Source organism: Amblyomma mixtum, chromosome 3 (assembly GCF_055824585.1).
Source record: "Amblyomma mixtum isolate Tamu chromosome 3, ASM5582458v1, whole genome shotgun sequence".
Taxonomy (NCBI): domain Eukaryota; kingdom Metazoa; phylum Arthropoda; class Arachnida; order Ixodida; family Ixodidae; genus Amblyomma; species Amblyomma mixtum.
Genome location: NC_143014.1, coordinates 249,352,284 through 249,364,226, shown reverse-complemented (window position 1 = coordinate 249,364,226; position 11,943 = coordinate 249,352,284). Strand labels below are relative to the sequence as shown.

The following is an 11,943-nucleotide window of genomic DNA, read 5'->3' as shown; positions in this document are numbered from 1 at the left end:
GGAGAAACTTGTTGTGTCTGGGGCTGTCACAATAGTTCTCTGAACATCGACGGCCAAGGACTGCCCGTGGAATTCTACAGATTTCCTGGACATGTCCTACATTCTTGGGAAAAAAAAAATTTAATATTGGAAAATTGTAACGTACAGTAACAGAAATATTGAAGGTAATGGTCCACCCTTTCTATATGCAGCAAAATCTTAAATATTTTTCATCGCTCGTATCGAGCAGTTGACGATAGGAAAAACGCTAATACGAAAAAAAAAATGCAAGCCTATCGATGGGCGATTGCTATAGTGAAATCTTCCAGTATATGAAAAAAAAAAATGCGTTCATACACTTGTTCCTACTAAAAAATGTTTTTGTCCGGAATTGTTGGGTATGAAGTGGATGAGAACGAGAAACGGCAGGCCTCGATAACTGCTGTGGGCAGGGTGAAGTAAGCTTTTTCCTGTTGCTAAACACGTTTGGCATGTTGCACGCGTAATATTATTTCTGAGCAGTTTTGGCTGTAATTCACTAAGCATGCAGTGTTTAGTAAAGCTCGCGCTAACGAAACTCATTTCTTTTGCCATTTTTTATTTTGGAGACTGACCACAGCTAGCGGCATTATGCAGACGCGTGTGAGGCAAGGTCAGTGATCGCCTCAATGTTCCGACTTGTGACGCCTGGCTCAATTTTCGAAGCTGCTTTACATGTACAAAATTTCTAAAAACAAAAATAATCAAAATGTTTGCTTGCACATGAATGAGCGTTTGCATATGAGCGATGGCTCTGCAAATAAATTGTTTTGGGGATGCGCGTGCGCTGTAATCGGCATTAAAATAAATATACCAACCGCTTATCTTCGTTGTAGCGATTGACCAAACTAGAGCATTTTTTCTCTTTGCCGTACATAGCAAGAAGCTGGTAGGCGCTTTTCGTGAGTGTTTTCGTTTTTCTCCTCTGCCTCGCGTGTCGTTTTAAGGCCACTTTATTTTAAGTTAAAATAAAAATTATCTCCATTATTATTCAGCGAAACACGTAACAAAATCCTTATTATTTGGCCAACAAACCTGCATGCACCTAACTGCTCAGCCACCCAACGAAATTAAGCATCTTGCGAAGATGGCCGCGCCAAAAAAAAAATGGTATTTACCTCAAATACCACGTCTTAAATGACCTCGTCATTTACTTGCGATACACATTTCGCCGTTACGGTACCGGCTTTTTCGTCAACAATCTGCTTCACGTAGTGGGCCTGATCCACTAGCAGTTCATTTTTCAAGTTTGCGCAGCGAAAAAAAAAAATTACTGTCCACTATTTCTTTTAACCTACATCTCAGAGCGTACTGCCGCGACAGAAAGAAATGCGAACAGCGCAGTGCCTAGGCGCTCCGCTGTTGAATTTTATAATACACAAATACACTAGAGACATCTGTGATACAATAATCTACCACTCTAGCGTCTTTTTGTTACTACCGAGATAAAAACGCATTGAAGATAAATTCCGATTGCGCAGCGCGTGGGCGCCGTGCTGTCCGCATTTTTTTCTAGCGCCCCTGTACATTTTGCTAATCCTCTGAAGCTCGTCAGCGTTCAAGCACGAGGGAAAAAGCTCGCGTCTGCACAAAGAGATTTGCAGGCTGGCCAACACGTGCAAAGTACGTGCAGAACTGGCTTTTTTTCAGGAGAAAGCGCGTTGCTCGCCCAGCTACTCAATGGGAGGGAGACCGGTTTGCCCGGACAAAAGTGCGGAGTCGCCCGGAGAGGGCGCTTTTCAGTGGCGTCCGCAGCGCCCCCCTGCGAAGCTGCGGTCCCCTATTGGCAAAATGTACAGGGGCGCTAGAAAAAAATGCGAACAGCACGGCGCCCACGCGCTGCGCAGTCGGAATTTATCTTCAATGCGTTTTTATCTCGGTAGTAACAAAAAGACGCTAGAGTGGTACATTATTGTATCACGGATGTCTCTAGCGTATTTGTGTTGCGAGCCAAGTATAAGCGTGACGAAAATAAATTCCAACAGCGGAGAGCCTAGGCACTCCGCTGTTCGCACTTCTTTCGGTCGCAGCAGTACGCTCTGAGATGTAGGTTAAAAGAAATAGTGGACAGTGAATTTTTTTTTTCGCTGCGAACTTGAAAAAAGAACTGCTAGTGGATCAGGCTCACTACGTGAAGCAGATTGTTGACGAAAAAGCCGGTACCGTAACGGCGAAATGTGTATCGCAAGTAAATGACGAGATCATTTAAGACGTGGAATTCGAGGTAAATACCATTTTTTTTTGGCACGGCCATCTTCGCAAGATGCTTAATTTCGTTGGGTGACTGAGCACTTCGGTGCATGCAGGTTTGTTGGCCAAATAATAATGATTTTGTTACGTGTTTCGATGAATAATGATGGAAATAATTTTTATTTTAACTTAAAATAAAGTGCCCTTAAGGCGACACGCGAGGCTGAGGAGAAAAACGAAAACACGCATGAAATGCGCCTACCAGCTGCTTGCTATATACGGCTAAGAGAAAAAATGCTCTAGTTTGTCAATCGCTACAACGGAGATAAGCGGTTCGTATATTTATTTTAATTCCGATTACAGCGCACGCGCATTCCCAAAACAATTATTTGCAGAGCCATCGCTCATATGCAAACGCTCATTCATGTGCAAGCAAACATTTCGATTATTTTTATGTCTTGAAATTTTTTACATGTAAAGCAACTTCGAAAATTGAGCCCGGCGTCACAAGTCGGAACATTCAGGCGATCACTGACCTTGCCTCACACGCGTCTGCATAATGCCGCTAGCTGCAGTCAGTCTCCAAAATAAAAAACGGTAAAAAAAATGAGTTTCGTTAGCGCGAGCTTTACTAAACACTGCATGCTTAGTGAATTACAGCAAAAACTACGCAGAAATAATATTACGCGTGCGACATACCAAACGTGTTTAGTAACAGGAAAAAGCTTACTTCACCCTGCCCATAGCAGTTATCGAGGCCTGCCGTTTCTCGTTCTGATCCATTTCATACGCAACAATTCCGGACAAAAACATTTTTGAATAGTAAAAAATGTATGACCACATTTTTTTTTCATATACTGGAAGATTTGACTATAGCAATCTCCCATCGATAGGCTTGCATTTTTTTTTTCGTATTAACGTTTTTCCTATCGTCAACTGCTCGATACGAGCGATGAAAAATATTTAAGATTTTGCTGCATATAGAAAGGGTGGACCATTACCTTCAATATTTCCGTTACTGTACGTTACAATTTTCCAATATTAAATTTTTTTCCCAAGAATGTAGGACATCACCAGGAAATCTGTAGATTTACACGGGCATTCCTTGGCCGTTGATGTTCAGAGAACTATTGTGACAGCCGCACACACAACCAGTTTCTCCACTCTTAGAACGCCGCGGAATTCACAGCGAGCGGCAACACCACTTTTGAGCGCCCGCGAGCAGGACGGCACGTGCTCACAATGAAAGAGAGAGTGCCAGCTGCGCGAGCAGCACGCGCGTACCAGCCGACAGGCTGCTGGCTCAATGCGCTCCGCCGGCGACGTGCCCGGACAGCAACGCCAAAATGACCGGCAGGGGAGAAGTGGCGCTGGTGCAGTGGAAGCAAACTTCAGGTGCGCTTCCCTATTCCTAGCGACTGGTTTTCAAACTTCTCAAATCGCTGCCACTGGTTGATCACTGGCCGTGTCAAGTAGCTTCGCTTTCAACGTTGCCCGTGTCTCGCGCTCACCACGGTTTTGATTTCACTTTATACGCTTTGTCCATACGGCACACACACATGCACCGAGGGCTATGAAGGACTCCGTAATGATGGGATCCGGATTAATTTCGACCACATGGGGTTGTTTAAGGGTGCAGTCACATCGCACAGCACACTGGGGCCGTCTTTTACAGTTCGCCTCTCTCCGTCGAAATGCGGCCGCTGCGGCCGGGATTCGCTCCGGGCGCTTTGGGATCAGCATTCCAACGCCAATGCCACCGAATCACCGCGGTTATTCCAGTATACGAGTGGTTGCAGCCTATGCGGAGAGCTCGCATATCTTGCCAGCTCCAATAGTCTAAGAAAAAAAAAACGTCCTAGTGCGGGAACAAAGACTACTTAAGTCGTCATAACCTGCAGTTCCCGAATTTTCACTCGGCATGGCTCTCGGCACAAATGCGTGCCGTGCGCGAATTCAGTGGACTAACTGGTGAGAAAGCGACTGACGGGGGGACGAACCGCAGCATAGCCGCACTCGAAAATCGCACGAGAAGACCTAGACTGCAATACTGGATTTTTCGAAGCGCAGTATGTCTAAGGCTAGCGAGAGCACCGCTGTCCGTGCCGAAGCGGATAGACTCCTCAGGAGTGAAAAGGCTTTGTGGAACCGAAGCGAGCGGCTGCTGAGAAAGTACATATGTACTACACGCTTCAATGCATGTCAGTGTGAGTTGTAGAGTTAAGCAAGTGTTCATAATTTCATTTCTTTGCCGTCTGCTTACGAGCTTTGGGATGCGGTGTAACAGGCAGGTAGCCAGGATTTTTTTTTTTTTCGGGAGGGTCCCAAGGTAATTTTCGAACGGTTGGTTGGGGGGGGGGGGGGGGTGCCCGGACCGCCTCCCCCCTCCGTTTAAATATGTGCTTGTTGTGTAAGCATTGGTGACGCTTAGCTCAACGGTGAGTAGCTAACAGTCGATTCCCCGTAGCCGCTGCCCGCTAGTAACAATAAAATGATAGGATTTTAACGTATAGTTAAACCGACCAGATGTGCGAGAGCATGTGTTTAGCCTGTTAGCAAATGGTTTTGCTTCGCCTAAGATGAAAGTTGATGAAGAAGACGACGTGCAATGCACAGCGCGAATGTCCCCCGCCGTGGGTATGTGCCATTCAGCCCGAGGACATCATCATCATCATGTGTGTTGCAGGTTGACGCTAGGTGCGATCGGCTGCGGCGATAGCGTAGGGCTCTGTTACAGTGGCCAGCGAAGCTGATCTGTTCGCACCGCCGCGGTCTCGAAACCCAGGCGCGGCAATGTTTATTTCTCTAGGTTGGTCAAGGTCACTCTCCAATTGGCTATAGTTGGTCCTTAAGGGTAGCGGAGTGGATTCGAAGAGAAGGCAAGCGTAGCAGGGGGCGCAGAAAGTTAGGTGGGCGGATGAGATCAAGTAGTTTGCGGGGATACGGTGAATGCAACTGGCCAAGGACAGGGTTAATTGGAGAGACATGGGAGAGGCCTTTGCCCTGCAGTGGCCGTAGTCAAGCTGGCGATGATGATACCGCGACGCTCCTCCGAACTTTCCCGAGCTTCCTCCCATTGGCTGCAGCTTGCATGACGCTCCTCCGAACTGTCCCGAGCTTACCCGAGTTACTCCCAAGCTCGAGCCACACAACGTTTTTGTTGCAACCGTGTGAAGTAGTGCTTTCGCACTGAAAGCGGAGTGAACCAAGAGCTTCCATATTTATTTTCAACAGCCCGTTATGTGCCGCTCCCATTTACCAAAAATAAGACCATCTTATGCGCAAAAAAACAGAAACAAAGTTAGACCGCGGTTCAACTCTGCCGAATCGAGTGTCACGTGGCGAAAGCTAGAAGCGGCTTGCCGCAATGTTTGAAGATGTAGTTCACTATACGTGCGCTCCTCGGCGCTCTCTCCTTCCTCCATAGCGTCTAAGTCAAGTGCACAGCTCTGCTTATATATACCCCGTACCTGACGTCCCAGCTGTGAATAGACCTTTCCACAAATTCCGCCGCGCCACCAAGCGGCCGCGCAAAGCACTCTGGGAAAACGGAGCGCCGCGGCGCCCGCGGCGCTGCTCTCGCGTCTTTTCGTTCCGTCTCTCCGACTGCGCCTGATCACCGGAAAGCCTTCCTCTACCATCTCGTCGCCATCGCTGTTTCTTATACCTGTGCTACACGGGAACGTTCGAATGACATCTGAGTCGACTGACATTCGAGAACTGGAATGACATTCGGACTCGACGGACGCGCGCGGTGCTACACGAAACCTTCCAAGCGCATTCGAAAGCCTCAGCTCGTTTTCAGTGTACAACGATGACGACGGCGGTGGTCACACTGCTCCGACAACGACACTATCGCGGTCAACAGCAGCATGTGATTATAGTGAAATATCTAGTTTACTATAATATGATTGCAGTGGGACACGTTTTTCAGGCCAACGACACCGACGAATCCGATCGGCGGACGGTCAGCCTTGTCGGCGGCTGAGCGAAAGCACGGTGATGAGGCGGCGGTGCAAATATGTTCGCGCTTCTAAATGAGCGAAACGAACGGCCATATTTCACATGTGCACACCTGAACAGTCACCAGCGATAAGCGCTTGCCAAACTAATTTCAGTCGACGACGACTCCCTTCCCTTCCGCGACGACTAGGCCTAGCGGGTCCGTGGGATATGATCTGTGATTGCGGCGGTTGTGATGAGCGAATCACTAGCTTTAGCGAATGAAAATGGTCACCGAGTGTAGTTTTGGCAATAGTGACCTGAAATTAATTATTGCTTACATCGCTGGACACGCATATGATGAACGTGAAACGCCGGTGTGACCCAGACTGCCGAGCCGTGCTTTACGGCCAGCAGCAGTCGTCGCCGTCGCTAGCTTGTGGATGACAAGTTAGGCCGTTTCAGTTAAAGCGAACGGTCGCCAAACATACTTCTGGATAAAGTAGTTTAAAATAAAGTACTGATCACGTCGGAGGAAGCCGGGACAAAAAACTAGAAGCGCCGGTCCTGCGCGATGTCAACAGCACCGGCGTTTCAGGCGTGCGATCGCACCATCACTTCCCACACATTATCGCACTGCGTAAACAAGCACGGCTACAGCCGGTAAAAAAGAAAACAGGTTGATTAATAGAACTAAAGCGCCGATTGCGTTTTATGTCATAAAAACGAGTACTAACTGTTCGTACGCAGCGATGTAAACAACAGTATGAGTGCACACTGTAAACACAAATAAGCCCAAATAGGAATATAAATGGCTAGTGTCCGCTTTTAAACTCCTTATTGAAAATTGCGCAATCGACTTTAAGTAGTAAAAGAGAGGAAATCCTCCTTTTTTACTGCCGTCGCGAAATCGAGGAGTAAAATAAAGCATTTACATGATTTTACTACTTTTCCAAGAAGGAGTATGTCGGCTTCAATACTCCTTCAGTCCCTTTATGCACTCCTTAGTGTCTGCCCGCCGCCTAGTGGCAGCTGCCGGTTCGCTGCACTTGCAGGTGACGACGCCGGCTCTGTCGTCGCTGCCTGCTCGCCTGTGCTTTTGCTGCTTCACGCACGTTTGTCATGTTACAAGACACCGGATCGCCGCAACCTCGCGCACCAATGTGCGCCACAGACAGTGCCTGTGAAGCCCCCAGTGTATTCGGAGAACGCTTGGTGTTGCATCGCCTGCGACGGCAGTCTGCGAGAGGCTTAGCCAGCCGAGCTCAGCCGAGCCAACATGGCGGTGTGTGACGCGTCGACCTCCCCGAAGCCGCCAGTTTGCCACCCGCTCCTTTGCGCGCTCTTGTCGTGACGTAAGACTGGACATCATCGACCTTAGCAGCAACGTGCTGCAATGAACGTCTCACTCAAGCCAGCAATATGTGCAGAAGCAGCGGCTAGTCATTCATTGTCTACGCAGCATACAAGTGTTGGCTGTTGCCGTTTCGCCGCGCCGACATGGCGATGTGTGTGTGACGCACCAGTTTTCTCGACATCGTCGGCCCCTCGTTCTTTCGCTGTATTGCAAGAATACTAAAGACCGGATTATCATCGTCGTGTGTTCTGGTAAGCAGTATTAAACTCTCCTTTGATGCCATAGACGCGCATGCACTTAACGCCGCTCCCTTTTCAGTGTGCGTAGACTTGCTGTGAACCACGGGTGCGCCGAGATGAAAGGCTTAACGAGAACAGCAAAACAGCAAAGGCTTCATTGTGGTCCGGTGGAGCCAACTCACACAGCAGGCATGAAGTAAGTATCTGAGAAATTTGTTGTTGCATGCGGCTGAAAAAAAGAGTGTGGCACTGCAGTCGTGGCTGTTACGCTAACATGTACAGCTGGAAGTACGGTCAGTTCTTCTAGGGACCAAATTTTCTTCATGCGTTCACGCCCCATGAATATGGAAAAGCTGTACAGGCAATGACAGGTGAAAATGCACAGCCTTGGGGTCTGTGAATTTTTGTCACGTTATTACGAACAGTGCTGAGAACCGTGCCCTAATCGGTTGCTTCCTTTCCTGTGTTTTAAGAGGGCCTTGTTATGCAAACAATGCAAGCGATTTTATTCTTTTCAGTCATAGCACAGGACATGGCGACGCCTTAGCGCTCACGGAGATTAGCTAAACTGTTACATTTTCCGAGTTGGTGGCATCTTAACGTTGCAGCGATTTTCGGCAGCGGACATGAGGTTTCAACCATACTGAACGCTGCCTTTTCTGGATGGTTAGGCGTCTAGTTCCAAAATGTGGTATCTTGTAAGCTCTTCGCATTTGAAAAATGTTAAAAGAAGTTTCCACTTCGCGTGCAGTTTCCGAACACATTCCATTATGTGAAACTCGTGGAGGCAAGCGTTCCGGTTCAGACTGCTGATCGCAGGAATGCAGCGAAAGAAAAAGAATAAAGCTTACGCCAGTGTACGAGATCCCCTGCTCGTGCTGGACGTAGTACATTGGCGAAAGCAAGCATTTCCCAGAAAAACTGAAGCAGCACAAAGCGGATGCCAAACAAATGAACAAGGAATGAAGCGCGGGTTGACAAGACTGACTTCGAGGGAACTATCCTTGCATCAACTGTCTACGATCAGTGACCCGGCGGATGACTAACCGAAGGCTTAAAAAAGGCAAGCTGTGACTCACTCGCAGTCACACCTGCTGAAAGAACCAAGAAGATTCCCAAACATGTTTTTTTTTTCTGGTTGGCGTTCTTTCCCGAAAGTATATTCCTTTCCCAGCCATAGACCTGTGTAGAATGTTTTCTTTTGAACCCTGGCCACGAATGTGAGGGCAAAGCTTAACAGAAGACAGGTGGCGGCGGGAGGGTGGGTCTGGTGGTAGCTTTCTATTCCTAACAATGCCTGCTATGTCAGTCACCCTTGCCCTGCCTTTGGCCTATACACAGAATGAGGACGTCCTGAAAATGTGTAGCTGCGGGCTCTCCCATCAAGGAAATTGCATGTAAGCTTCCGCTGCGTGTATGCAAAGCGCTGTCTTTAGTTTGCATGTTTTGATTTCAGTAATTGCTTCTGATATGGTGCCTGAAAAGCATGAGGAACCTCTGACAAGTAAAAAAAAATTATATCTCGAGGCCTCTTTCGGTGCAGGAACGCAGCCAAAGGCAGCGCGAATGCGCAAGTGCCTCAGTAAGACCATTTTATTTTTTTCAGTTTTATGCTTTGCGGAAAAAATGTTCCCTATCGATGCTGCTTCCCATTCGCCGTATTGCCTTAACGTTTACGAAAGCGGCTCTCTGGAATTTGTGATTCCCTGAAAACCGCGTTTAGCCGCTGTCATCCGACAGCGTACAGGTATGTATTAGCAAGTTGATTACCTACTATGTTCTGCTAGCTAATCTTTTGTCATGAAAAACGTTTAAACTTCAATAATACCTACTTTATTGAAAAGTGCACTCTGCACGGCTTTGGGACGTTGACTTCTACACTTGAAGCACGTCATACTTCAAGCTTAGAGGTGCAATTCCACTGATGCATTTGTTTTTCTAATCTTTCTTTCAGAAGGAGCCTGTATGTTGACAGCGAAGCATTTCAAGGTTCCCTCCTTGCTTTCAAGTGTGGCATCTCTATTTTCATTCCTTTGGGTATTTAAATTATGTACCCAAAGACAGCGTGGGTTAAGGCACTCTTCTTTTCTACAGGGGCCAAGACGTTGGTTCTCTGTAACCGTCGAAAGCAAGCTGCCGAACACATGTCTCAAATGTTTTGTACCCAATAAAATATTGTTTGAAATAAATCACTGTAAGTTCATCGACGCATTTATCCTGGAATATCAAGCTCTAAAATGAGCCTTCCATACGAATACTTTATTTCAAATCGGCTTCCGCATCAAGTGAAGTAATATACTCATCTGGGAATCATAAATTTAACCCTATAGTAAGAAATATTTATCCAAAAATTTCCTGTCAAAACTACTTAAAAGGAACAGGCACGTACTCCTGAAATGTACTATAAAAGTAGCTGCAAAGGAGTATATAATACTTCTATTAATTGCCATGCTAACTCCTTTGTGATCACAACTTTACTCCTAAATAAACTCCCGTCTGCAGAGCGGTAACACTTTACTCCTTCTAGCACTCCGAAAGTATCCCTTCAAGCAGAGGAGTAGACGATATACTCCTATTCTGAGGAGTATAAAAACCCCTTTTCGGGAGTGCGCTACGCGATGAGCCATTTACTCCTATCCGGGTGTTTTTCGGTTTGCAGTGCAGTTGTCCTCATCGGCGCACTCCTGGGGAAATTTCATGCTGACGCGGTAAATGTTCACTGCTGTAATATATAATCTTCAAGCACTCCCTTAGACAGAACACGAGCTATTTGCTAAACATGACACAGTGGGTTGACACAGTAAGCGTGACACAGTCGGATGTTGCGTTCCGCGGCCACGGATCACCAGCCGAGCACCAGCAGACGCAGACCGGCGTTCTCCCAATGCATGTATACACAGAGCCCTCGCCGCTCATGTGCCCATGGTGGTGGTGAATAACTTTATTCATAAAAGCCCCCCCCCCCCCCCCCCCCCCCAAAAAAAAAAAAAAAACGAAAATTATGCAGCAGCATTGCGGGCGGCCTTCAGGCTGCCGGTTGTGGCTTCCGCCGTACCTAGTCGCGGCGACGCCCTCTGCCCCGGTCACCAGCCGAAGTTGGAGATTCGCATGTGCCCATTGCTCTGCGTAATCACAGCAGGCGTCCGTTCCGCATACACTCGGTGTGGAAGATCGTGGAGAGACGATCCATGTATCCCTTGCGCCCGCTAGGGTTGAAATGCGTACCGTATATTTTGTGGTGTTTCGAAGGCTTCCACAGGGTAAATCGCCCTTGCGAACCTTACCGATTTATTCTGCGCACCCATTCTAGCTTCAGCTTCTTGTTCTTGGGGAATACGTGGTATGAAATGTTGATGTCCTTTCTCGTGTTGTTACTACAGCCGGGCACGCAGCACCTTTGACCGCCACCGCGATTCTAATCTGCAGACATGTCGAATGTCTAAAAAAATCCCCACATAATTGCAGAAAGACTAAGAGATAACCACCACAGCAGTGCGCTGCAACATTTACAACGCGCACGAGAAGACGCACAACGCCTGAACACGGCGGCACAACACAGCAACACGCTTGACAGCAGACGACGCGGGCGGCAACCGCTCCTTTCTCCCATCATGCTTTGCGCAGATCCGCTAGGGGATGGCGCGGCGCTGCAATTTGTGGAAAGGTCTATTGATCACGCGACACAACGTGATTACCATGTGGCTTTCTTACTGCCTCTGCCGACAACTAGCAAGGTCAAAATTCAATGTTAAAGTTCAAGATCAAAGTTCGAGGTCAATTGTCAAGGTCAAAGGTCAGTGTGGAAGGTCACGGTCGAAGTTCAAGGTCAAAAGTGGCCCACGTATGGTCAGGTATATGTGTATAGCAACACTAGCCATGAATTATCTCAAGGTCGTTCGGAGGCTCACGGTGAAATGCGTCCCAGCTACAGTTATGTAGCTTTCGCTGCAAAACAACGATTTGTGGATAGTATACGAGTATACGATACATGGTTCGCCACTTCTTTCTATCGGCCGCCGCGGTGGCTCAGTGGCTATGGTGCTCGGCTGCTGACCCAAAAGACGCGGGTTCGATCCCGGCCGCGGCGGCTGGAATTTCTTTGGAGGAGAAATTCTAGAGGCCCGTGTGCTGTGCGATGTCAGTGCACGTTAAAAAACCCCAGGTGGTCGAAATTTCCGGAGCCCTCCTCCACTACGG

The 11,943-nt window shown here is 47.8% G+C and overlaps 1 long non-coding RNA gene across 1 annotated transcript; it reads left to right on the top strand.

The window, feature by feature from the left end:
- The first annotated feature begins 6,923 nt into the window (after positions 1 to 6,923).
- LOC149354289 (uncharacterized) lies at positions 6,924 to 9,938 on the top strand. Its single transcript, XR_016291273.1, has 3 exons — positions 6,924 to 7,758; positions 7,826 to 7,942; positions 9,701 to 9,938. It is a non-coding gene; the product is annotated as an uncharacterized LOC149354289 (long non-coding RNA).
- Positions 9,939 to 11,943: the final 2,005 nt, after the last annotated feature.